Here is a 25,020-nt window from a genome sequence, read left to right as displayed (position 1 = left end):
CTGAAGAGCAATATGGAGGATTATACCACATTATATGTCGGTTACGCGGTTTTTTGCGTTTTTTATCTACATCTAATTTTTCATACTTTAATTTACATTTAAAACCTCGATTTTTTAATTCAGCTATAATTATATAAGCTATAATGATAACTTTAATATTAATGATAATGAAAATATCGATATCAATAATACTAACAATAATGTAGATTATAATAATCAACGTATAACTAGAAGTATTTCTAAAATGATAAAAGAAAACTTAGAACAAGTAAGTGATAATAGCGCTAAAAGTATAAGCAAAATGCATAACAATAAAACTATAAATAAATATTCAAAACCAGCTAACCCTAATAGTAATAAGTTAAGTAATATGCCTAAAACATGTAATTGCCGTAAATTAAACAAAGATAACTGCCCATTAAAAGGTAATTGCTTAAGGATGTTTTTGTAAATATGATCTGCTGACAAAAAAAGTTGTCCACCACTAACAATTCATGTTTGGACAGAATTGATTATAGAATACATAAGAGTTTTTAATAGTTTAGTATTTTAAAACACTTTACAAGGCTTATAATAAAATAACTGCAAATTATTTTCTCAAGTCCTGTAAATTACTTTGAACACAGCATAAAGGTGTGTGCCTTAGAAGTAGCAGTCTAAATTACATATCAAACACAACTTTTAGGCTCAAAAGTGCATACTCAAGAGGAAAATTACTGTATAAAATCATGGAAGCAATTTTTTTCCTAATTTCTGAAAAGGGGCGATTTAGTAAATGAGTTTAAGAAACCCTGCATTAAATAGTATTTGTTGTTATATGAAAAAAAACTTGACAAATTTAACTCTTGTTTTAAAACTCTATGTATAAAATACAAGCCAGTTTACATAAATTGTTTTTATAGTTTATTTAATTTTTGAGAATAAACAAATTTGTGTACATAATTTTAAATATAAACAGATGTGTCGCAAAATTTTATTATCAAGTTTCTTGAAAATTATAAAGCTCACTTGAACATAACTTATTATACTTAGTAGCTAGAGACCTTGAATTTTCAGGAAACTTTCCTTTTTTAGTTTGAAAGAACTTTGTTATTTAGAAATGTAAAAATGTAAAAAATATGAAATAAACTAAAGAAAACGTTATTTTTTTATTTAGAATTTAAAAACTTAAAATGTTCATATTAGTAATAAATAAACTGTAAAATTTATAAAACTGTTGGTTTGGAAATAAAAGAGAAAATATATTATTAGTAAAGTAGTCTTTTTTGCTTTTCTAGATTTTGCCTTCTATAATTAACTTATTGAACATGCCAATGTTATCTCTAGTTTTTTTTAAACAGTTAAAGGTATCTTATAGCTAAGATATAAATTTACAAAATAAGATAAATTTGTAATAAACAAGGTAGGCCTATGGTATACTAATAATTCTACTTATGTACAATATAAATAAGTTCACTTGTACTTACTTAAATTAAATGTATTATGTATTAAGAAACAAAAAAATATTTGTTTAGCTTTGATGACACAGAAGACGAAGCTGAAAATGAACATGAAGATGTAATTCAAAAATCTCATATTTTGTTAGTTGCTTCAATGATTTAATATACAGTTGTTTTACAAACACAGTAACCTCTCGCATCTTTACGCACTCGTGACGTTACGCACTCTCGTTTAGATACGCATTTTAGAATTCTAAAAATTTCAAACAATGAAAATTTTAGTTTTCTCTAATATTGCACAAATCAGGTTTATTGTAAATTTATAATGTAAAATATGTTTTTAAATTCTAACTCACCTCTATATATCTTTATACTTTGTAAACTTATGTTCCTTGACTAATTGATAAACATTTAGTTATACCTCAGTAGTATATGAGAAATTTAGTTAGCAATAAGAGATTAAATTAAAATTCTGAAATACATATGACTGTGTTAAATAATAAAAGTATAATGAAATAATGAGAGTTTGTAACACAAATAAACAATACAGTACTCTTGCCCTATATATGAATAAATATCTAAAAAATAAATTTAATGAAACTTCTTAACAAAAAGTAGCAGTGATACTTAATAATTATAGAACTCACACTTATAAAAAATCTCAATTGTTTTTGTAGTAAACATATTACTAATTTTCATTTGACGTTTTTTTAGTTTAAGTTCTTCTTCTGTTACACTTGCTTTGCACAGCAATTTGCTAAGTAGAATAGAATATAACTGTTAAGTATCAAATAAGTCATAAATAAATAAAGATCAAGATAAAATCTAATTATTATTAAAATTAGTAAAATTTTTCTACAATTCTTATTTTAGGTGAAATTAAATCCTTTTTTTTCAAATGTATAGTTTTATCTTTTGTTTTCATATTTAAAAATTAAGTAAACAAATTGTTAAAAGTGGGAAAGTCTTCAGTCTGCTTTTAACTAGAAATGATATCAAAAAACAGCTATTTTAGTAAGTATATTTGCTACCTCTCGCATCTTTACGACCTCTCATATCTTTACGCACTTTTTCTGTGGACACAATGTGCGTAAATAAGCGAGAGGTTACTGTACTTGTTTATAATTAAAATAGATTATCAATACCTTCAACAGAGTTGTCACACACTCGGGGGAATACATGACAATTCAAATTTCGACAATTCAAGTTCCGACAATTCAAATTATTAAGAAAAAATTGAAGGGGCACAACTTAAAAATTAATATATATTATAGAAAAAGAAAAATGAGTATGTAGGTCTTATTAATATGAACAAGTATTTTTTTTCTTTTGTAAAGTTTTAAATATTTTTAGAGATATTTAAAAATTACTAAAAATAACTATATTTTTAAACTTATCTTAGTTATATGTCAAAAAATATTTTAAGTTTTGCAAGAAAAAAAAAATGGTTTGAAGATATTAATAAGACTTACATACGTATTTTTATATAATAACTATTACTCTTTGAGTTATGCCCATTAATCTTTTTTGCTAAAATTTTAATTGTCATGAACTCCAATCAGGGAAACTTTGAAATACTCGAAAACCTCTTGGAAGTTTCACTGACTTATTTTCCTTATATCTCAAAAACTACTTTGAATATTTTTAAGTGGCCAAAAATGTCTAATAGCTCAAATAAAACTCTATAAAATAAGATCAACTTGTAAAATCATAGTCCATCCCTCTATGACCTTATAACTTTTTGTATTTTCCGATACAAATTAAAACGAATTGAAGAAGAATGGTAAAAAAGTTTTCTTAATAAGTTTTACAGGTATTTTATCTGTAACTTTATGCAAGTAATAAACTATGAAAAATTTTAATAGATTTTTACTGTATAAGGCAAAAACTGATAGGTATGAAACTTCCATAACTTCTGAAATACTTGAAGCAGAAAAATTACAAAACCAATTTTGAAACAAAAAAAAAATCAAGTTCAGGCTAACTATGTTTTTAAACTTAGTATAGTTTTTCTCTTAGCGAAATCATTTTATTATAATAAATGGCCGCTTGAACCCTGTTTTCAGCCCATTTTGAGGTATAAGTAGTTTGCGCCAGAAGCAAAATTTTTTAAGTATTTGAAAAAAACTCTGGATGACTCAGGACAGATTTTTTGAGTCAAAGAGTGGCAACCCTGCTTAGAATAAAGGTTTTATATTATGGAAGTTTTATATAATACTTAACTCTAAAAAATCTTTTTATGTATATTTTACCGAAGAAAATTAAAACATCAAATAAAGTTCATGTAATAATTTTTTTAAGTAAATTTATTAGTTATTAAAATCACGCCATATGAGGTTCAAAATATTTTTAATGAAAATGGGCTCTTACTTTGAAACTCAAAGTATAAACTACAAACTGGTTTTTATAGTTAATAAAAACTTTATTTAGTTTTTGGGATTAAGAAATTTTTCTGATTCTTTTTCAATATAAACATTTGAGGCAAAAATAATCTCAACTTAAAAAAATAAAGATGGACTTCTTTTTGATTTTGAATAATGAATTTACACATTTAAAAAATAAAAGTTCATTTTATAACTTATTAAACTTAATGTATTATATAATTTAAAACAAAAAATGTTTGTTTAGTTTCGATGGCACAGACGATGAAGATAGATTTTATCAACAGGTAGAAAATATTGAGGCCACTCATGCTGACGGTTCGTTTCGATATTTAGTTTGTATAACACAGTGCTGTAATACTTAAATAAATTAGGCTGTCTAAGATAATTTTTCTTAATTATAAGGCCAGTTTTTAGACTTTTAAAGTTTTTTATTTGTACAAGATATAATTCTTTTTTTTTATCAAGTTTTAAGGTATTTTGTTATGATAAACATTATTCTTTTAAGGATTTGTTTCTTACTACTTATATTTCTATCATGAACTAAAAACTTTTAATAAGTTAATGAACTTATATCTAGTTTTTGTCACTCAGGCTGGCTTATAAAATTAACAAACCTGCACAAATATATCTAAATAGTTCTTTTAAAAAGGCAAGCATACTACAGTCATGAGATTTTAAGATTAAAAAAGTTGAAATATTTTTCAATATTGCACTTATTAGTTTAAAAAAAACTTCATAATAATTGTTAGTTTTAGTAAACAAATTTAACACCTTTAAAATTAAAACACCAACATAAGTTTTAGTAAAATTTGTCATCAACCTTAGTTAAAGTAAAAATATAAAAAATCAGATAAAAGTTGGAGACATTTTGAATTAAGTCAAACAAGTGTAAAATTCATGTGCATACAAGGTTTTTTAAATTGTCTTTAGATAGTTGCTTTCCTGTTTATTTTTATATGATTTTGTTTAGTTATCATAAATTGTGAGAAAATAAAGTACATGATAATCAGAAAATATTTCTTTTAACAGCTTTGTGATATACTTGAGTAGTTCAGTAAACAGTTAAAACTTTTTGTTAACCCAAATCTGCTTTTAAGAACACCAGGGTAAAACTTCAAGAATTTTTTTTTACTTGAAGTTGTATTGGTTGTAACTTAGTAGTTTAATGTATTTTATTTTTTTGATGCTATTAGAAAAAAATCAAAAAGTAAAAAGGGTATAGTGAAATAGTCTAGTTTCACCGTTTTAGTTTGCGCCTCCCATAAGGAACCTATAGTTGCCTCCGACTTTGACCGGCTATATCTCAAAAATTAATTTGAATTTTTAAAATTCCTAGAAAGCATCTTATAGCTTAGTAAAAACTATATAAAATAAGATCAAATTTTGAAAAAAGTGTTTAACCCCCCTATGCCCTTAAGATTAGGGGCAGGTTTTAGAGTTCTTAAAAAAACTTTTTTTTATTTTTTTGAAGAAAAAAAAAGATAGATTATCTTATAAAAATAACACTAAAAAAAATTTAGAAAATAAAATTCTATTAAACTAGTAGAACCAAAATTTTTAATGCGGTCCCTGCGAACGGCCGCTCTTTATTTTCTGTAATACAATTACACTAGTTAGTTTTCAAATAGTATATATATATAAAAGTAAGTGCAAACCAGAGTTTTATTAAGGTTAAATGTATGAGATATTAAAGAAAATTTTTGTAAAAAAATAGTCGACAAATACAATTTATAAACTCTAGAAATCTGCTATCTTACTGGTTGCTTAATGAATAAAATTTTAGACAAGTTAGAAGTAAAATTTTTATAGTTAGTTTTTATTAAGGAGATGAATATTTTACCACTTAAATACAACATACATAAAATATTATTTTTTAGTTATTAATATTAGTTTTTTATTTTATTTTAAGATAAGGTTATATGCTTTAGAATTTTCTATTAATATTTAAATAACCTGAGTGTGTGATAGCTAACACTTATTTAATCGGAACATCTTTATTTAAATATAATAATGATATTTAGGGAAAGTTTCTGAACATATAGTTTACAAAATATGATAGTATAGGGGACGGATCAGGTATGTACGAAGATACTTTTGTATGAGGGGTCACTTTTGAACGAAAGTAAAAAAAAAAGAAGTTATAAAAAAAAGTATTAAAGAAAAATACTATAAAGAAACTTTGCTTTAATTGTTTTTTAGGCTATTCAACAATTGTTTAAACTTTTATAAACATTTACTCTTGTTAAGAAACATAGGACATTGCATTCCTGGTTTAAATAAGTATTTCTATTATTTTGTGTAGTTTTTGCAAGCACTATTTTGAGGAGAATTTAAAGAATGTTAAGTAATTTTGGAACTAGTTGTTTTGGTTCAGGTCAACAATATCTTATGCTCTACTGAAAACAAAGTAGAATCTTTAATAAGTAAAATTAATAATTTTAGTTTTAAGCTGTTAAATATTTTTATATTACAACACTTTAACTATTTAAATAAAATTTTATATTTATTTAAGTTTTTTTTATCAGTATTAACTTTTTCACATGTTACAATGTTCTTGAAATTTTTTTTGGTATAATTTTTTGTTTGTTTGTTTTCTATTACTTAGAAATTTCTCGTTACTTTGATTGTATATGGCATTGTTTTTTTATACTTCCGTAATTTTTGTTTAATTTACTTTTAGTCTGACAAAAAATAACTAGGCAATTATATATAAAAAGTTTCTTTAAGATTATATTTTTTTACAAGTTGTTTAAAAAATATGACAATTTACTAAAGTATTTTTAATAATTTTTTTGTATACATCAGGTCTTGATTAAATGTTATAGATAGAAGACTTTTTACTAAAATAGTCAAATTATTGTTTTATAATAAAGAAAACTGAAGTATTGTATTTTAAAATTATTTTTTTCAAATTCTGGGTAGATTACAAATGCACTATCGAATTATTTACACTAAATTACACTTATGTGACTATTTTTTAGTGACTAAATACACTTATTAAATCTAAAACTGGATAACAGTTTGATTAATTTAAAACGTTAAGTTTTGATTCTACCTTCTTGAAAAATACTATATTTTGTGTTCAGTAGAGCGTGAGTTCTTGTTTATTTGAGCCAAGCTATCCATAAAACTGGTTAAATTTAAACTTCAATTATTTCAAGAAGATTAGAAACAAAGCCAATTTTGAAAAGAAGAAACCTACTATCATTAAACTATCTATATCATAGGTTTGATTATTTTAATTCAACAAAATAGTCGATGTCCGCTTGATCTTCTCTTTAGCCTAATGTTCTATATCTAAATAAATTTTCTTAACTTTTTATATTCTATTACGACTTACTTATTTTTCATACTTATAGCTTTTATATAAAGCCCAAAGTTTATTTTTTTTCTTGACTTCCCTTTAACCTTTCTAAATCATATTTATCATGTTTAAATCAACAACTTTACAGATAAATTTAGCAAATTTTGTATGTGCTTAAATTGTAAATAATATTAAGGAGAAAATACGGAAATACCGAAGACGATTTTGGTATTGATTGAACTTTCCACTGGATATGCAGTCTACAAGGTATTTTTTTAACTGTTTAAAGATGTACAATAAAACGCTTTAAATAAGTTAAAAACAATAAGTTTTGAATCTGGTTTAATAGAACTTAAATTTGAAATAAAATTCGGCTTTTGTAAAAGGTCAAAAAACAAAGAATTTAAGTATTTTACCAGGACGCCGCGCAGTACACTTTTTAGTTACAAACATGCATTTTTAAGACAATAAGTTTTAAAGTTTTAGGTAAATCATACAGTTAGGATCTAAATTGAATTACTAGTGCTTTATTATCAGTTTTTTAGTGATCTTTAACATTTTCCGTGTCTGTATAAATAAATTTACTGAAAACTAAATTTAGTGCATACTAGACTATGAAAAATATATAAAGTTAAGAACATTTTTTATGTTCTGAAAGTCTTAGTGTATTACTAAGATCTTAATAGCAAGGTGCAACTTTACATGGAATTTGACAATTTAGGCAAAAATAATCTTGAGCAGCACCCTCTTAAATTGAAATTTCTTAAAAACTCAATTATATAAAAGCCAACTACAAAAACATCAGAAAAAGTCTGCAAATCAAAAATCTGTACTTTCATATGCCGTTAGACAAGCTCAAGTTTGACAAAAGGGTTGATCATACCAATTCGCTCATCAGACCACAAGCTTGGGTAGATTGGGACCGATTTTGTCCTTATTGGGACTCATCAGTCAGTCACAACCGAAAAATTGCAGTCTTCAATCTACAAACGGTTTATGATGCATTAACATAAAGCAACCATTTGCTGGCATCGATCAGTGACGTCAGCATGGTCTTTTGCCGTGCATCGTTCAATACATTGTCCACTAGGCAAGACATCTGGTATTGTATTTAATACAATCAACAAAAAAAATGCTGACGTCACTGATAAATGCCAGCAAATGGTTGCTTCATGCTTGCTAATATAAACCGTTTGTAGATTGAAGAAAGCAGGTTTTTCGGTGTAACTGACAGATAAGTTTTAAAAAGGACGAAGGAAACAGTTCTTGTGGTTTGATGATCGAATTGGTACGATCAACCCTTTTGCTTAACTTAAATTACAGTAAGGTTAAAATTTCTGCTAAGTCTTGCCTAGTAACCAAGTAAAAAAAGTATTTTAATTCATAATTTAATCCTAGGTTGTGCAACTCTACAAATTAAATAATTATTCACAAGTTATTACACTGTTTTACTATTTTAGGTAACACAAGGATATAAACTGGATACATTTGACCATGTCCGAATATTTGAAGAACATTTACCGTTAGTTCTTTTATAATAAGAAGCTAGATAGTTCAAATAAACTGAAGTCTATAAGAAATTTTTTAGTATGACAATAGGGACATGGTTTTAAACATTAGGTATTTTTGATAAATGATTTTTTTACTTAACTAAATTTTCAATTTTACATAATGATATTAAAATTAGTTGGCTAGAGTCTATGATATATATTGTTAATAGTTTAAGTGTAATTTATTGTTATGTTTTAGTCTTGAGTTTTATTCTACATATTATTTTTATTACAGGTTCAAATTGTTCAAATACATAGATTTCATAAGTTTAACAAGGGCAGTCGAAGGTAATTTAAATTTGTTTTAATACTTTATACTATGATTGTATTAAACAGAAAATATCAGCATATTGTTCTTCCTATAAATCAGTGGTTTTTAAAGCTAATGAAAATCTGTACACACTAAACTGCAAAAAAGGTTAAATGCAAAGCCTGTTTAATTGTCTTTACCAACTTCAAACCCAATTTGAAATGTATATATCAAATTGTAATGTTAATACCTAGCAGTAGAAAAATGTGCTTAGGTTTAGTTAGAGTTATCTTTGTAATTCTAGATAAAATTTAATTTGAGCACAAACTATACAATAATAAATAGTAGTTTTAGACTGATATTCTACAGTTGAATTAAATATTTTACTTTATTTTTTGACAAAGTTTTAAACTTAAAAAATATCTTAAAACTAGACTTGATATAAAACACTCATGTATTACTAAATAAAAATTGTTTATGAAATAAAAGTCAACTTATTCCTTTAAATATTAAACCAAACCTAGTATACCCAGAGAAAAAAACGTACATTAGTGTGCGGTGTACAAGTGCACAGCGTGAAGACCACCGCTCTAATACTGTAGTATATATAAAGATTATTTTTAATTTTGATATTTTTGTTTTTTAAGTAACTATAAGCATTGATTTCTTTATAGCTTCTGTTCAGACTTCAAATGACAAACTGAATAAAGAACTTATTGCAGTTATAAAAGATGCTACGACAGATAAGCAAAAAAAATACACATTATTTGTAAGCAATGTCAAAATTGCTAACCTGATTACAGTTAGTTTTCTTTTTATTCATAAATGTTGCATTATTTTATCTTTAAATACTTAATATTAATCTTAAAACACAGTAAACTTTTAAATTTTTATGACTTACAAGCTATTAATTATTTTGACTACTCATGTGCTAGTAGTTAGACGATTTTCTGTTTATCTGATCCAGATACTTCGAAGTAAGATAAATAATGATTCCATGTGGCTAAGTAAAACATATTTTTGTTCATTACCAGAGAGAATTATCTCCTGAAAGTCTATCGAAGATTGAGTTTGGAAATATTGCTGTTGAGGTCTTAAGAACAATAAGATCAAATATATCTGAAGCATCGTTTAGAAGTAATCATTAATCTTTTTTATTGAATTTTTTTTTAATTAAGTAAATTCTTAAGCTAAATATTTAAAATCTTTTATTTCAATTTTAATCCAATCAAAGTTAACAATTTTATTTTCATAATCCGCCCCTCTACATTTAGTAATCGGCAAGCATATGATAATCGCTGGCCTGATTTCGAAATTAAAAGTTTTACCGCAGCTTTAATTACTCTCTGAACTTTTTTCTACTCTTCATTACAAATACAAGAGTATATAGCGTAAACTGAAACTTAGTTTTATTTAATGTTTTAAAAATTCCTCTAGTTTCACCTCTTCTTTCGCCCTTTACTAGCTATTTCCTACTGAATTATTAAAATTTCCCAAAAAGAGGCGATTTCGCCACTTTAGATAACCCGATTTAGATTGAGAATTAAAAATATGATCGAAAATTACTCGAAGTAGTGCTTTATAAACCTTTGTTTAATTTATTAACAACGAGCTTTACAACAAAAGTTTAGCATAGTTTTAAAAACTAAACAACTAAAGTATCCAAAACAGTTCTTTAGTTAAAGAAAAGAAGTTCTATACAAAATGTAGAAGTATATAATCTTAAAATATGTATTCAATTATCCATAAGTTTTTAAAGTCAAAGAAATCTGCCGAAATTCTATCGTTTAGATAATTTTTTTGTCATCATCAGATTTTTTTTTTTGTTAAAAAACTTATTTAAAGAAGCTTTAAGATATCTTTTCAATGTCGTTATACTGTTTAACACAGTTTTTTACCTTAAACTCAATTTTAAACTAAAAATAGACCCTAAAACGTGTAATTTAAAAATCCTGGAGAAAGTTTGCAAAAATGATTTAGCAACTCTGTAAATATAGCCAATTAATTGCTAGTGAGCTATATATTTTTAAATGGTATTAAATTTATTACTCACAATACTTTTAGAAGATTAATAAAATATATTTAAGTTCATGTCACCAATAATTTATTTTATAGTTACTTTTAAGCCGCAATCTTATATTCTTATTTTTTGTTTAAAAAAATAACAGCTGTGACATAATTAAATAATCCGATTAACAGCTTATAGAATTGTTTAATACTTCAATATTAACTTGATTCAAAAGTTTATTTGATTCTTTTAGTTAAGATACACATGAAACTAAGGAAATAGCTTATAATTACTTACAACTATAAGTCCATGTTCTGAATTCTTGGTTACAAAATATATTTAGAATACAAATTAATTCAAAATCACCTAAAGTCTATTCCTTCTTGACTGTACTTTTGTGTTGGATTTATCAAAATAAATTTAGATTATTTTAAGATGCAACCTAATTTTTTTGATAATTTATCAGTCCGTGAATCTATAGATTAATACTGTAAATAATTCTTCTTTTTTAAGTTGTTAAACTAATGAAACTTTACATGCTATCACTGAGCTTTCAAAATATTTTTTTTAATTAACTTTTCATTTTCAGATTTCAGTACTAAACAGTTAAGAAAATACAAATTAACTCTTGCATACAACATTTCATTCCGAAACCTTGGAATTTGTCCCTTTGAACCAAAAGTAATTAAATATATAAGTAAGTATATTTATTTAATTAAATAAAAACAATAGTTTAGTTTCGTACATGAAATATAAAACTTCATGTACTCCTCAGTAAGCTAATGTTTATTACAATAGTAAACAGAAATTAAAATTTTGAATTTTTTAATTATGATAATGACGTAGCAATAATGCAGTTTATTGTACAGTTAGCTGAATTTGAAAAATACGCTGTTCTTGTTAATTTATGCATTTTGGAAAGTTTTGAAAAGGTTAAATCAAAATTTTATTTTAAACTATTAGAAAAATGTTTTAAACTACTCGTTTTTGCGACTTAAATTTTACTTTGTTTCAATATTTAGTTCGTTTAAATTTTGCTAAAAAGTATTTTTGGTAATGAATGCATATGTTTTGTCTTTCGCCTTTCTCGTTTAGTTTTATGTTCTTATCCGATTTATCAATTTTATTTTTTCTAAGCTACAAAGTTTGCAGCCGAATTTAGTATTAATTTTGATTTTGTCCAGTTAAATATTTCTCATTTAATTTTGTAGTCTGTATTGTTATCTTTTAAATTCCATATGTAGTTCGCTAGTTCTGTTGTATGTCTTTTGTTAATATTGTTGAATGATGATTTGTGGTTTCTGTATCTTTGTTTGAAAGTATTTCCTGTGGATCTTAAGGACTATTTAGTTGTTTTATTTAATGTTGTTGTTGCTTCATATATTATATTTGACACTAGACATTGGTTAAAGAGGCAAGGTTCTTTAAACAACTAAGTAAGTATATATATTTATCCGCTTATTCAAACTAGATGTTATTTTTTTCTTTATGTAATATTAATGTACTAAACTTTCTCACAGAAATTATGGATCAGTCCAGTAAAATAATTAATAAAAAGTTTATGAAGATCAAAGAATGGTACGGCAACCATTTTCCAGAAATGGCTAAAATTTTGACTGAACCCCTGCAATATTGCAATGTATTGATTGCTTATCCTTTAAGAAATGATATAATGAACAACAATATTCATATTATTAGTAAAAAGAAAGAGAGGAAGGTTTTATTTATTTTAATTTTATTTAGATCTGTTAGATAGAAATATGAAGCTTAGCATAGTATTTCCTTTAATAAGTTTTATTATTGTTTAGGTTGAAAAATTTAATTTGTTAATTACTCAACTACTATTCATAGTTTATATTTTTATCGATATATATATAAAAATGCTCACATTTTGTAACCACATTTATATTATAAAATTAATATTAAATAGCTCAATACATAAACAAAAAATATCTCAATTATTTTTTTTAAATAGAAAATAAACTTAAACAACATTTCTTCAACTTTTTAAGTCAATACTTTTAGTGAGAAAATAAAAGTTAATATTAATATGTTTACTATATAAAAAATACAGTCATAAAGTAATATAGTTTTTTGATTTAATTTTTATTTGAATATTTTAACAGTATCAAATAATTTCTTTTTAAATTGACCTAAATCAAACATAAATTTAGATACGTAATTTTTAAAAGAATTTAACTACATAAATTGATAAACTTATAAAATTCTATCAAAAAATTACTGTATAAAACATTTGTATGCGTATATTATCTTAAACACTAGTTTTTAATTATTAAAGCAAAAGTGTTTTAAAAAGTTGATTTTGAAGTTAACAGCTTTATAAAAATATGTGTACGACATATCAATAAATTTATAGAAAAACTTCAACTAAAACTTGTATGAAAGATTAATAAAGGTTGCAATCAAATTTTATATTTTTGGGAAAATATTCATTTCCTAAACAGTTTTTAACTTTGTAACTTGTAAAAGTTTTTTAAACGAAACGAACTAACATCCACTGTATTTAGTTTTAGTCGTTATTTTTTTAATGTTTTAAAGAATAATATTTGTTCTCTGAATAAGAGAAAGACAATTTTACAAGTTTAATTGCAGTATTAAACAAAAAATAATAGGTGAAACAGTATAATTAATTTGATGAAAAGTGAGTACAAATTAAATGCAAATGCTTTATATTTTAAAGATGGTTATAAGTAATTATAATAATATAATTTAGCTAAAGAAAGAAGCGGAGGATTCACTTGGATGTGAACTACAAAAAGAAGATTTTAAAATCATGCAAGCCTTCGCTGCTGAGGTATACAAACTAAAAATATTTGATAGAAATTAGTTTTATACAGTGGGACCAAATCAAGTTAAGCTAGTAATATTGAATGCAATTTATATAAAAATAATTTTTTAAATCATTACAAATATTTATTTTTAATGTTATATAATGTTGTATTTATCGGATTTTCCAATTTTATTAAAAAACAAATCTTAAAATTTTAGTATCATCATCTTTGTAGTATCTGTATCTGTATTTGCTCTGTTTTTAATTATTTAAATTATGTTTGTTTAAAAAATTAACGAAAGACAAATTTAACTCATATTTTACTTTATTTTGTTTTTTAATGAGTTTTAGTTGTATAGTAGATCTAAAGTAAAAATTAACAACGATAAAAAAGAACTCATTCTTCTAAACAAACTCATAATTCTAAGTTTTATATGGTGTTTTCAAAGAATACATCGTCTAAAACAGAATAAACCTATCTAATATTAAAAAGGTCATGCTCTGCCAATGTTTTTTTTTTTATCTAATTAATCTGAGGATTTTAAAATTTTATGCATGTTTATCTCAAACCCGTGCCTAAAGTACCTTAATTTAGAAATTTTACTAGAGTGTCGATAGAAAACTATGCAAAAAATACATGTTTGCTTATTGTTAATTTTTTTTACAAAAAAAAGTGAAGTAAAATTGATAAAATAGTAAATGAATTTATTTAAGAAATCTTTTAGAAATGTTTTTTAAACTATAAAAAAAAGAATAAAATACTTTTTTCTTTAAGTAGTTGTTTGATACGTTTTTATTAGACTGTTAATCTTTGGTTTTTAAAGACATCAAAATTTAAACAAATAAAGAACCATTCAAATCGCCTCACGCCAACTGGTATAGATTTTTTATGGTTAGAATTGTTTATTTAGATGAAGCACTAAATTCGCTAGAATATTGGCTTTCTACCGACAAATTTTTAAAGAAAACCTAAGTTTTGTCTTTCTGCTAATTTCAGTTGCAGGCCCCAGTGTGTCACTAGGTGAAAAAGTCTATTATGTGTTGAACGTTGTGGTTATCAACAGTACTAATTTCAAGTGTAGAAATATGAAAAAAAAATTCAATAATTAATAATTAATATATGTATAATGAATGCACATTATTGATAATACAGTTGATAATTTTTTTTAAACCATATTTTTTAACGATAAATACTTAATATAAAATAATTTGACACTTTTAAGTTCCAATAGTTTTAAAGAAGTTTATCAACCCCAGCATTTTCTACAATTTATAGTTCTGTTCAGTCTAAACTTAAGTCTTGTTCATTATAAAATTTTACATCCCTTATCTGCACAGATAATTGAAGATATAAAACTTAAAGATTTCTTTAAAGAAAAAATTGCCGACCTAATGGCTGCGTTTGCACCAGCAACTACCACGCTATTAGGATTTTTGATTGCAGCTAGACTTATCGCTAGCAAAGGTATGATGTTTTTTTTTAATAACCTTAGTAAGACGTTTTGTCATTAAAAGTTGTGATTTTGAATTAGGCTTCTTTTAAAAATTATTTTATTTAATTATTTTTAATTTATTTATATACAGGTTCCATTTTAAGCCTTGCTAAATTACCTGCAGATAATATTTTAGCAAAAATAAAAAAAATTGAAAAAAAAAAATTGTACATAATGCTATACTTCAAGCATACAATAAGAATAAGGTTTGTATTTAGAAATTATAGCAGTTCACTAAACTCTACAAGTTAATTAAATTGATAAATTCAAAAAAATTCTTTACACAAATTTCTTAAACTTGTTGTAATCTTAGCTCTAAAAGTTGTTCTTGGAATTGTTCTGTTTGTAAAAAGCTTTTCTTCTATGTTATACTTCCTAGATCATATCTAACAGCAATGCAAAAAAAAGATCAATATAAATTTAATATTTTTTTACTTAACACTTAAATTTGTTTTATCTCAACAGAATAAACTACGTTACCTACTGGTAAACATGAGTGTTCAAGCAATTCGAACTGACGCCCTGACAGTAGGCTACACCAGAGATGCAAGACTTGCACGATGGGCAGTTGGAAAAAAAATGGTTAAGAAGTTAAACAAAAAATTCGAGAAGCTCCATCGTCGAAGGAAAGTGGATTGGAAATCTCTACTTCTTGATGAAATTAGATGGAACGCACAACGAGATGAAAATGAGGTTAGTTTGAATTTTTTTTGATTAAGTTCATTTTGTTGATGAAGTGGCTAAGAGTAGAATTATCTGTCAGCAGCGACTTCTATTATTACTTTAGAAGGTGTAACAATTTTTTTTTAAATGTACTAAATTTAAATTTTACTTTTAACCTACTTAAAAGCTATTTTAAATAATAAAATAACATTGTTTTATTTGTTAAGTATTTTGAAATAAGCAAACTTACTAAACACACCCAAAAAATCACCCTCTCTGAACAATTAATACTTCTTTCTTCCAATTGAAAAGTTAATCAGTTTTATTCTACCTACACAACAAAATCTACCAATCCCTCTAAGTTTATTTCTAAACGAATTAGTAGCAATCAAAACTAAAAAATATGTTTTAGTGCACGAAATTTTTAAAAGAGTAATAAAAATACGAGCTCTAATGTTTTAAAAATATTTTGTTAAATACCTAAAATTTTAATATTTTCTACAAAATACAAAAGTAAAATCAAAATTATGATATAAAAATTAATCAATTTTCAAAAAAAAAGCTGTGAATTGTTATCTGTTTAAAAAACGATTTAATTGAAAAATTAATATTTAGCAAAAACTAAATGTTACTTTTATACCATGAATGTTGCCACTTTACCTGAAAAACCTGGAATTCGTCAATATAGGCAAAAATAAACTGGAATTTTAAACAATTTTTACGTGTGAGGTAGAAAATTTCTGATATGACACGAAAAATCTACCATATAGATAATTCTTTTTTTGTCATCATCTAAATTCGAAGTAGCTATACAGTATCTTTTCAATGTTTTTATACTATTTAACACAATTTTTTTACCTTAAAGTTAAGTTTAAACTTAAAATAGACCCAAAAACAAGTACTTTTGGAAATCTGGAAGAAATTTCGAAAACCTTGAAAAAATTTGCCAAAAGTCAGTGGCACCCCTGTAGTACCGTTTTCTTGTGGGTCTTATTAATTATTTTATAATAGTATTAGCCAGTCATTATCCACTTGTTTAACTCCCTAATAAAATGTAGAGTTTTATGTAAAATGTAAAAGTAAACGAAAAAAAAAGTATGTGGAATTTATTGTGGATTTATTTATTATTATATGTTTTTATTTGTTTCAGATTGTCATAAAAACAATTTTATCCTATGACGAAATTTTTGGAGGTATGCAAACACATAAACGTGGCAGTCTTCAAACACCAAGCGTAAGTTTTTAACTTGTGGTTAATACTAATAGCTACTACTTATTATTATTTTGATATTTAAGGTCATCGGGGCAGGGTCCACCTTAGGTTTTACAAGTTGATCTTATTTTAAGGGTTTGGCCTGAGAAATAAGACATTATTAACCGTTTAACAAAATTCAATGTATTTTTCGAAGTATAAACGATCAAAATTGGTAACTTTAATATGTTTCTTATAGAAGGCGCAATACAGAAACGCTAAAAAAGACTATTTAACTAAAAATATTTCTTCTCTTCATTTTTTAACCAACCTTCTTTAAATGTTTACAGTAAGTCCATTACTAATATTTAAATTGATCTCATGGAGGAACTTTTTTAAAATTTTTGATTTATAAGGAATTTATTAAAAAAAGCTGGAAGAGAAGAAGGGCAAGGAGAAGGTGGAGACGGCGGTGCTGTCAACCATCAACAACCAGAAGCGGGGAAGGGGGCGTGCGTCGAGCGGAGCCACCGACAAAAGCAGCAACGTTGAGTCCGTGGAATTGGTATGTTTTTGATTTAATTTATTTGTTTTATTAGTTTTAAACTTGAGAGATAGAAATAACGTTAGTATTCACTAAAATTCGACTTTTTAGTTTTGTATAGTATATTATTGCTTTTATATTAGTAAACCTTCTTGCTTTTCAGTCACTTTCTCAAATAGATTACTTTTACTAGCCTCTGTTTATAAAACTTTAATAAGTTGATTTATGTTATATGCTTTCTAGTATAAATAACCCTTGGAAACTTGAGTATAAACATATTAGTTTTATTAAATGTTTATGACACCCTTTCAGTCTTTTGTGTACAGTAGATCTCTATTTGGCGCGGTCATTTGCAAGCAACTAAAGTAATAAAGTAACTCATAAATTCCTATATTCAGGCCTTTTAGGTGGAACTTGCATAATCTTAAAATCGTAATTTTAGATGACCTCGGTTGCGTTTACCAACGACCAACTCGCCATATAACAGAGACTTTGTGATTCGCTCAGCATCCATCCTCAGAACCTCACCAAGCCAGCGAAGCTTGCGCTGACTGAGCGTAAAGTACATGGTGGTACGTCTCAACACATTTCTCTTGTATCTGGCGTGCAGAGAATACCTTATCTGTGGTAGACAGCAGTGGCGTAGCATGGTATTTTGGTCAGGGGGTGCGCAAATTTTTTTCTCAAAAAATTTCTTAAATTAAAACTTTTGGGCCGCAATTTTTCGGGGTCAATTTTCTCGGAAATTTAAGAAATCTATCTCCTTCATTTTTCAAGCAATCTTCTTCAAATTTTAGAAAATGTTCCTTACATTACTAGAAAAAAATGTACTTATGAATTTAGATAATTAAAATAAATAAAAATTTTATATAAAAAATTCAAAAATATAGGCTTTTTTTTTCAAAAATAAAAAAACTACTACAAATTTTTCAATTCACAAGTAATGTTTTTTTGTTATTGTAAAAAGATTAAACTGTTAAAGTTTGAAGAAGATTGCTTGAAAAAAGTATTAGTAGATAGATTTTAAACAAACTAGCCTTTTTTCGCTGTTTTAGTTTTCCCTTCCCATAGGGAACCTATTATGCGGCCCGACTTTGACTGTTCATATCTAAAAAAAAAATCAAATTTTTTAAAACAACAAAAAGTATCTTAAAGCTTTAAAAAAATCTATAAAATAATATCAACTTCTAAAAAACATGGCTTAACCCCCCTATGGCCTTAAACTACAAATAAATAGTCAACTAAGTACAACAATTAATACATCAAAACATTTTTCTCTGTGCAATTTCTAAATAATGTTCAATATCTATTTTATATCGGCAAAAAAGAATTGTATTAAACTTAAAATAACTCATACTTTTAGTATGTTGCAGCTTTCAATATACTATCTCTATCTTTTATATAAAAATGTTAAAATTTCAGTATTAAAATAAAAGTTTTGAATCTAAAGAGTTAGTTTTTTTTTGTTTTAACTTTTACATTTTTGGCTATATTACAATATAAAACTGTAAAAATATATCTTAACAAATGAAGAAAATCTGAAATACAAAAAAAAATTAAAATTTTATACCACTTGAACTGCAGTCTTGAGTAATAGCAATATCTGGTGTTGGTCTGCTATTTTTCAATTCAAGTTTTTGAGCTTCAGATAATTTTCCTATCTGACATATTTTTAGACTTGCAACATTCCATACAATACTACTTTGCATATTTTTTTTTTAATAATAATCTAAAAATTAATAAAAACAGATTTTTACTTTTTATTTAGTTTTATAAAACAAATTTTCAAAAAACAACCAACTTTGAAGCTATCAGGATTGCCTTGCCACTCTTTGAGTCAAAATAACTATCCTGAGTTAGTTTAAAAATATCATGTGTCATCATAGGCATTTAAAATTTTTTTAAAGATATTTTTTATTGTTTTTAAACTAATAGAAACTAAGCTGTTGTTAAAAAAAGCTTTTAAAATTACTTAATCTACCCTGAGTTAACAAAAAAAAAAACAAATATATCCTTAGTCAGCCTGAGCTTAAAAATACTTAATTTTATAAAAAATTTAAAAAGTTATCCTGGTTTTAACTGAGTCATACTAAAGTTTTCCAAAACTTCATAGAATCTTGAGTTATCCTGAGTGTGTGGAAAGATTTTACTAAATGTTTTTGATACAAAACAAAAAGTTTAAAAAATAAATTTTTGAAGGTCAACCTTTTCAATGCTTTTAAAAATTCACAAGAAATATAGCTTTTCACTTATCTCTAGATCAGTTTTTCTATGATCTTTAGGGAATAGCATTTTTTAAATACTACAAACAGTGGGTAGAAAGAATTTTTTTTTAAATACCATTTAAACTTGATCTAAAATTAAATAAATTTAAATTAAAAATTAATCAAATAAGTCTTTAAGACTAAATATTGATTGTAAAAAATCTGTTTTACAAGTTACTATAATATTATTCATGATGTGACTGAATAAATTTTAAAATAACTTGCTACAAAAATTGATTAATTTTTTAACTTAATGGCTGATAGAATAGCAAAGTTTGATTTGTTTGTTATCTTAATAAAAAAAGAAACTACTTTTAATAGAAATTTTAAATTTAGGGTAATTTAAAGAATAATTTTTGTACAGTGAGATTAAAACTGCATTCACAGTATGAAATGTTTATTTATTATTTGTTTTATTTTTATTTTTTTGTTATTTATCTTTTAAATTATGTTGTTAATATTTTTTGTTCTTATTATCAATTTATTATTATTTTATTAGCAGTTATTAATTGCTATTTTGCTACTATTTGTTTATTCAGAATCATTTCACTATAAAACAGGTTTAACTTTATGGTTTGCTAACAAAATGTTAGCATTTGTCCTTGTAGAAAATTCTCTCATAAGGTTATACTACTGCGGTGCACTAACTGGTTGCGTACTGTTTGAGTGTAAATTCTTATGAAATTAATGAAGTTATAAAATTTTTCCTTATGGAATTTTGCATCAACATTGGTGCACATTTGAAATCACGCACCGAATCAGTATACTGGGTAATTTCCCTAACTTGTCACTAATTAATATTGAAATTTCGTTTTACTTTTCAAATACTAGAAAAACTAAGTTGAAAAACGGCAAATTAATCAGAAAAAATAAACAATAAAGAATAAAGATATTACATTTTTTTTACTTTTTTTTTTTTTTTGGGTGGCACGCATGCGCCAGCGTCCCTCCCCACGCTACGCCCCTGGTAGACAGGGTTGCCACTCGGTCAGGAAAAGTCAGGAAATTTGATAAAAATAAAAATAAAAGTCAGATTTTGTCATTTTAAATTTACAAAATTCTATGTTTTCCAAAGCCTTCATAAGGTAAAAATTAATTAAAAGTCCTTCAAAGTCAGAAAAAATTTCCAAAATTTTCTTAGAAATTTACAAAAACATTTGATTTTATTTCCAATGCCTTTATCTAGTATAAATTAGTAAAATATCCTGTAGAAAACTGCAAACATTTTTTATTAACATATTGAACAAGTACCCTGCTTAAACAAGCAGATTCTGTAAGCTTTTTAGTATTGATTATCTGTAGCAAGGACACTTTTATAGTGAAACTGTGATATATACAAAAAGTTTATTTAGCATAATTTTAGAATCAAAGTGTTTTTTGTTTAAGTAAATAATTGAGTTCTTTATAACTAAGCAGTTAGTTTAGTATTTTATGTAACAAGTTAATGTGTATACTTAACCTCTCTATAATTTTTTCAAAGTTGTTTAAATTTATAAAATAAGTTAGAGAGGTATATGCCAAGATTAAGTTTATTTGTATTTTTTGAAGAGTAACTTAAGTTTTTAAAATAAAAAAGAGTATATTTATTTGTTACAAATTTTATACTAAATGATAAAAGGAAACAATTTATAAATGAAATGAAAAATAAATGAGTGCCAAAAGAAAAAAAATGAAGCCCACAAGTTGTGGCTTGATGTAGAGAAAAGATTCTCTTCAACAAGTGTAGGGGTAGCAGATGAGAGCGATTTAAATAAAATGAGGCAAATTATTTTAATTGCCAAGAAAATGAAGCGGAATGCAATTCAGATGAAGGAAACCATATTTTCATTAAATGAAGAGGTTGAAGTGCTAATAAAAAACGAAAAAAATTAGTTTTAGTACATACATTTAAAAAAAAAATTAATTTATTTATTTTCTGTTTTAACTGTAAAAGATCGTTATTGTTTTAAGGTTTGAGTTGTGAAAGTTCCTTATTGATTTAAGGTTTTAATTGTTAAAGTTCCTTATATGTCGTTTCGTTTATTTAGATACATTTATGCTAGAAAATTCTAAAAAATTGTGTTCTTTATTGTTTTCAGGTTTCAATTGTAAAAATTTGTTATTGTTTTAAGATTTTAGTTGTGAAAGTTTGTTATTAATTCAAGGTTTTAATTGTAAAAGTTCCTTATATGTCATTTGTTTATCTAGATACTTTTATACTAGGAAATACTAAAGAATTGTGCCTTTTTTCAGACAAGCTGTGTTTTAAGGTAATACTACAAGTATTTTGCTAATAGAGCTGTTTATTACAAACATCAATCATACACAGATGGTTTAAGTGATGTACTGGAAGTTTGATGATATAATTCAGCAAAAAACTGTTGTTTTTAACCTGTATTAAAATTAGATTGAAGGCTTTATATAGTTTCAAGTGTTAGAATATGTATTTTAGAATAAGTTTAATTTAAGAGTTTAATTTAGAAAAGTCAAGAAAATTTTAGTAAAAAGTCAGGAAATTTTTCTCAACTTGATCAGTGGCAACCATGGGTAGATCGTTTAGACCTAATTCTACATTGATACTCAGGGTATACTCTTTCAGCCAGCTTTCGGAGTCGAGAAAGATTTTTTCTTGCAGAAGCTTTGTCAGCTTTAATTTAAACACTATATATTAGCCATTTCAGCTTTTGCCTTGAATTAAAAACCTATTGAACTGTCTATTTTTTGTCGCTTGTATCTCGAAAATTGTTTTAAATTCCAAAATAGAGTAAATACAAACCAGTATATTAGTTTAAAATAAATAAAATATGAAGAGATTTTAAAGAGTGATTCATGTTGTTTTCTTCTATGGTCGTAAGTTAGCTATGCAAGTCTTCCAAGCTAATCAATAATAACTAAAGCTTCTTAAAATTTTATATTTTTAAACATTTTTTTTTAAATATCAGAAATGAATTGGAAACCCTGCTTAAAATTCGACCGCTGAATTAAAGAGCTAAGTACAAGTTTTTAAAAATGTTTTAATTCCTTTTTATAATAAAAAAACTAAAATTAAAAAAGAACAAATATTCTAATATAATAATAATTTTTTTATATTTTTGTATGCTAAATAAGATGCACCAATGCATAGTTTTTACCGTTGAAGAAGAAATTTCTGGTAAAATTCACCTCTTAGACATTAACATTACTAGAAACAGCAACAACACCTTTTCTACTTCTGTGTACAGTCCACGCTACATTTCCTAGAGTTCGTTTTGACCCACCAAACAAAAATTGAAGATCATACAATGCATAACCAACAGAGCTATTTAAATTTGCACGGCCGACTGTTTGGATCTAGAGTTTGTCAACATCTACAAAATTTTTCTCTCACTAGGTTACCCCGAAACAGTGATCAAGAAGACAATTAAGGCAACTCAGTCCAAAATGAACCGCTTACCCTCTTTCGGCCCACATCCTTGCCCAGTCTACTCCACCTTATATGGGTGAAAACTCGATAAGCTTGGCTATGCAAGCTTCATTAGCTATAAAATACACCTTTAACAGTGTTTTGCTACGTGTTGTGTATAACACCAACCCCCCGCTTAACGGAATTGTGAAAGATGCCACACTTACCCATGATTTGAGTAATGTAGTATACATATTTAAATGTCATTGCAGAAATGACTACGTAGGTCGAACATCTCAATGTCTCCACGTCAGGCGAAATCAGCTAACACGAAAAAGCTAAAAAGGGTTTACTCTTTCAGTCAGCTTCTAGAGTCGTGAAAGAATTTTTCTTACAGAAGCTTTGTCAGCTTTAATTTAAACACTATATATTAGCCATTTCAGCTTTTGCCTTGAATTAAAAACCTATTGAACTGTCTTTTTTTTGTCGCTTGTATCTCGAAAATTGTTTTAAATTTCAAAACAGAGTAAATACAAACCAGTGTATTAGATTTAAATATATAAAATATGAAGAGATTTTAAAGAGTGATTCATGTTTTTTTCTTCTATGGCCATAAGTTAGCTATGTAAGTCTCTGAAATTAGAGCTAATTAATAATAACTAAAGTCTCTTCAACTTAAAATGTTTAAACTATTTTCTAAAAATATCAGAAATGAATTGGAAACCCTGCTTAAAATACGACCTCTGAATTGAATAGCTAATTACAATTTTTTTAAATGTATCAATTCCTTTGTATAATCAAAAACTGAAATTAAAAAAGAACTAATATTCTAATATTTTGATTATAAAAAAAAAACACTAATTTAAATATTTTCGATTTTGATGAAATATTTAACATGTTGTTTAGTTTATAAAGAATCTAGCCCATCAAACTATGTTAAAAATTAATATACTAACTATATGCATAACTTATTGTACTCTATTTATAGAAGTCTAAAATACAACATTTATATGTCTTTCTTTCGTATTAAATCGACTTCAATAGCAAATTTTTTTCTGTTAGAAGTCAAACATATTTTATTAAATATTAAAAAATTGTTTAACTATTTATTTGTTTGAAAAGTAGTTATAAATTTTTATCTTAAAGTTTTTAAAAAAAAGAAAATGTTAGTAAGCATGGTACATATAAAAATGTTAATAAAAAAGTTTTATTGAGCCGACAAAATTAAAATTGACCTCTTTGGTCTATTTATACTTACCATTAATTACTAAATTCACCAAATGCATATTTAAAGAAAAATTTAAGCCAGAATATGTTTGTAACAAACTACATAAGATTTTTAATAAATATATAGAAAAAAAAGAAGAAGAAAAGAAAGGCTATCAAAAAAAGTGATATAGCTGTTGAGGTTTGTTTTTATAAATGATTTATGTCGAAAAGTATTTTGAGGTGATAAAATATCACCCTTATTGGTTTATAAACGCAATATTTTACCCAATACGTTTTGTTTTTATTAATGAATTAAAATACAGTGAAACCCTATTTCAAAGACTAATCTAATAAACTTTATTTTTCTTTTTATCGTTTTTTGAATCCTATTTAAAAACTTATTTTTAAATTGCAATTTCAAGTATGCTATTTCACTAAAAAAATATCTAGCCTTTAATATTTTTACATTTATAAAAAACTAAACAATTTTATTTATCATGTTTAGATAGTAAATTAAACTAATTGTGTAAGTAGTATGAATTAACTATAATATCTTTAATAAATATTT

The sequence above is a fragment of the Thalia democratica genome, chromosome 5 (genome assembly GCF_965202585.1).
Source record: "Thalia democratica chromosome 5, ktThaDemo2.hap1.1, whole genome shotgun sequence".
NCBI classification, from domain to species: Eukaryota; Metazoa; Chordata; class Thaliacea; order Salpida; family Salpidae; genus Thalia; species Thalia democratica.
This window is presented reverse-complemented; position numbering follows the sequence as displayed.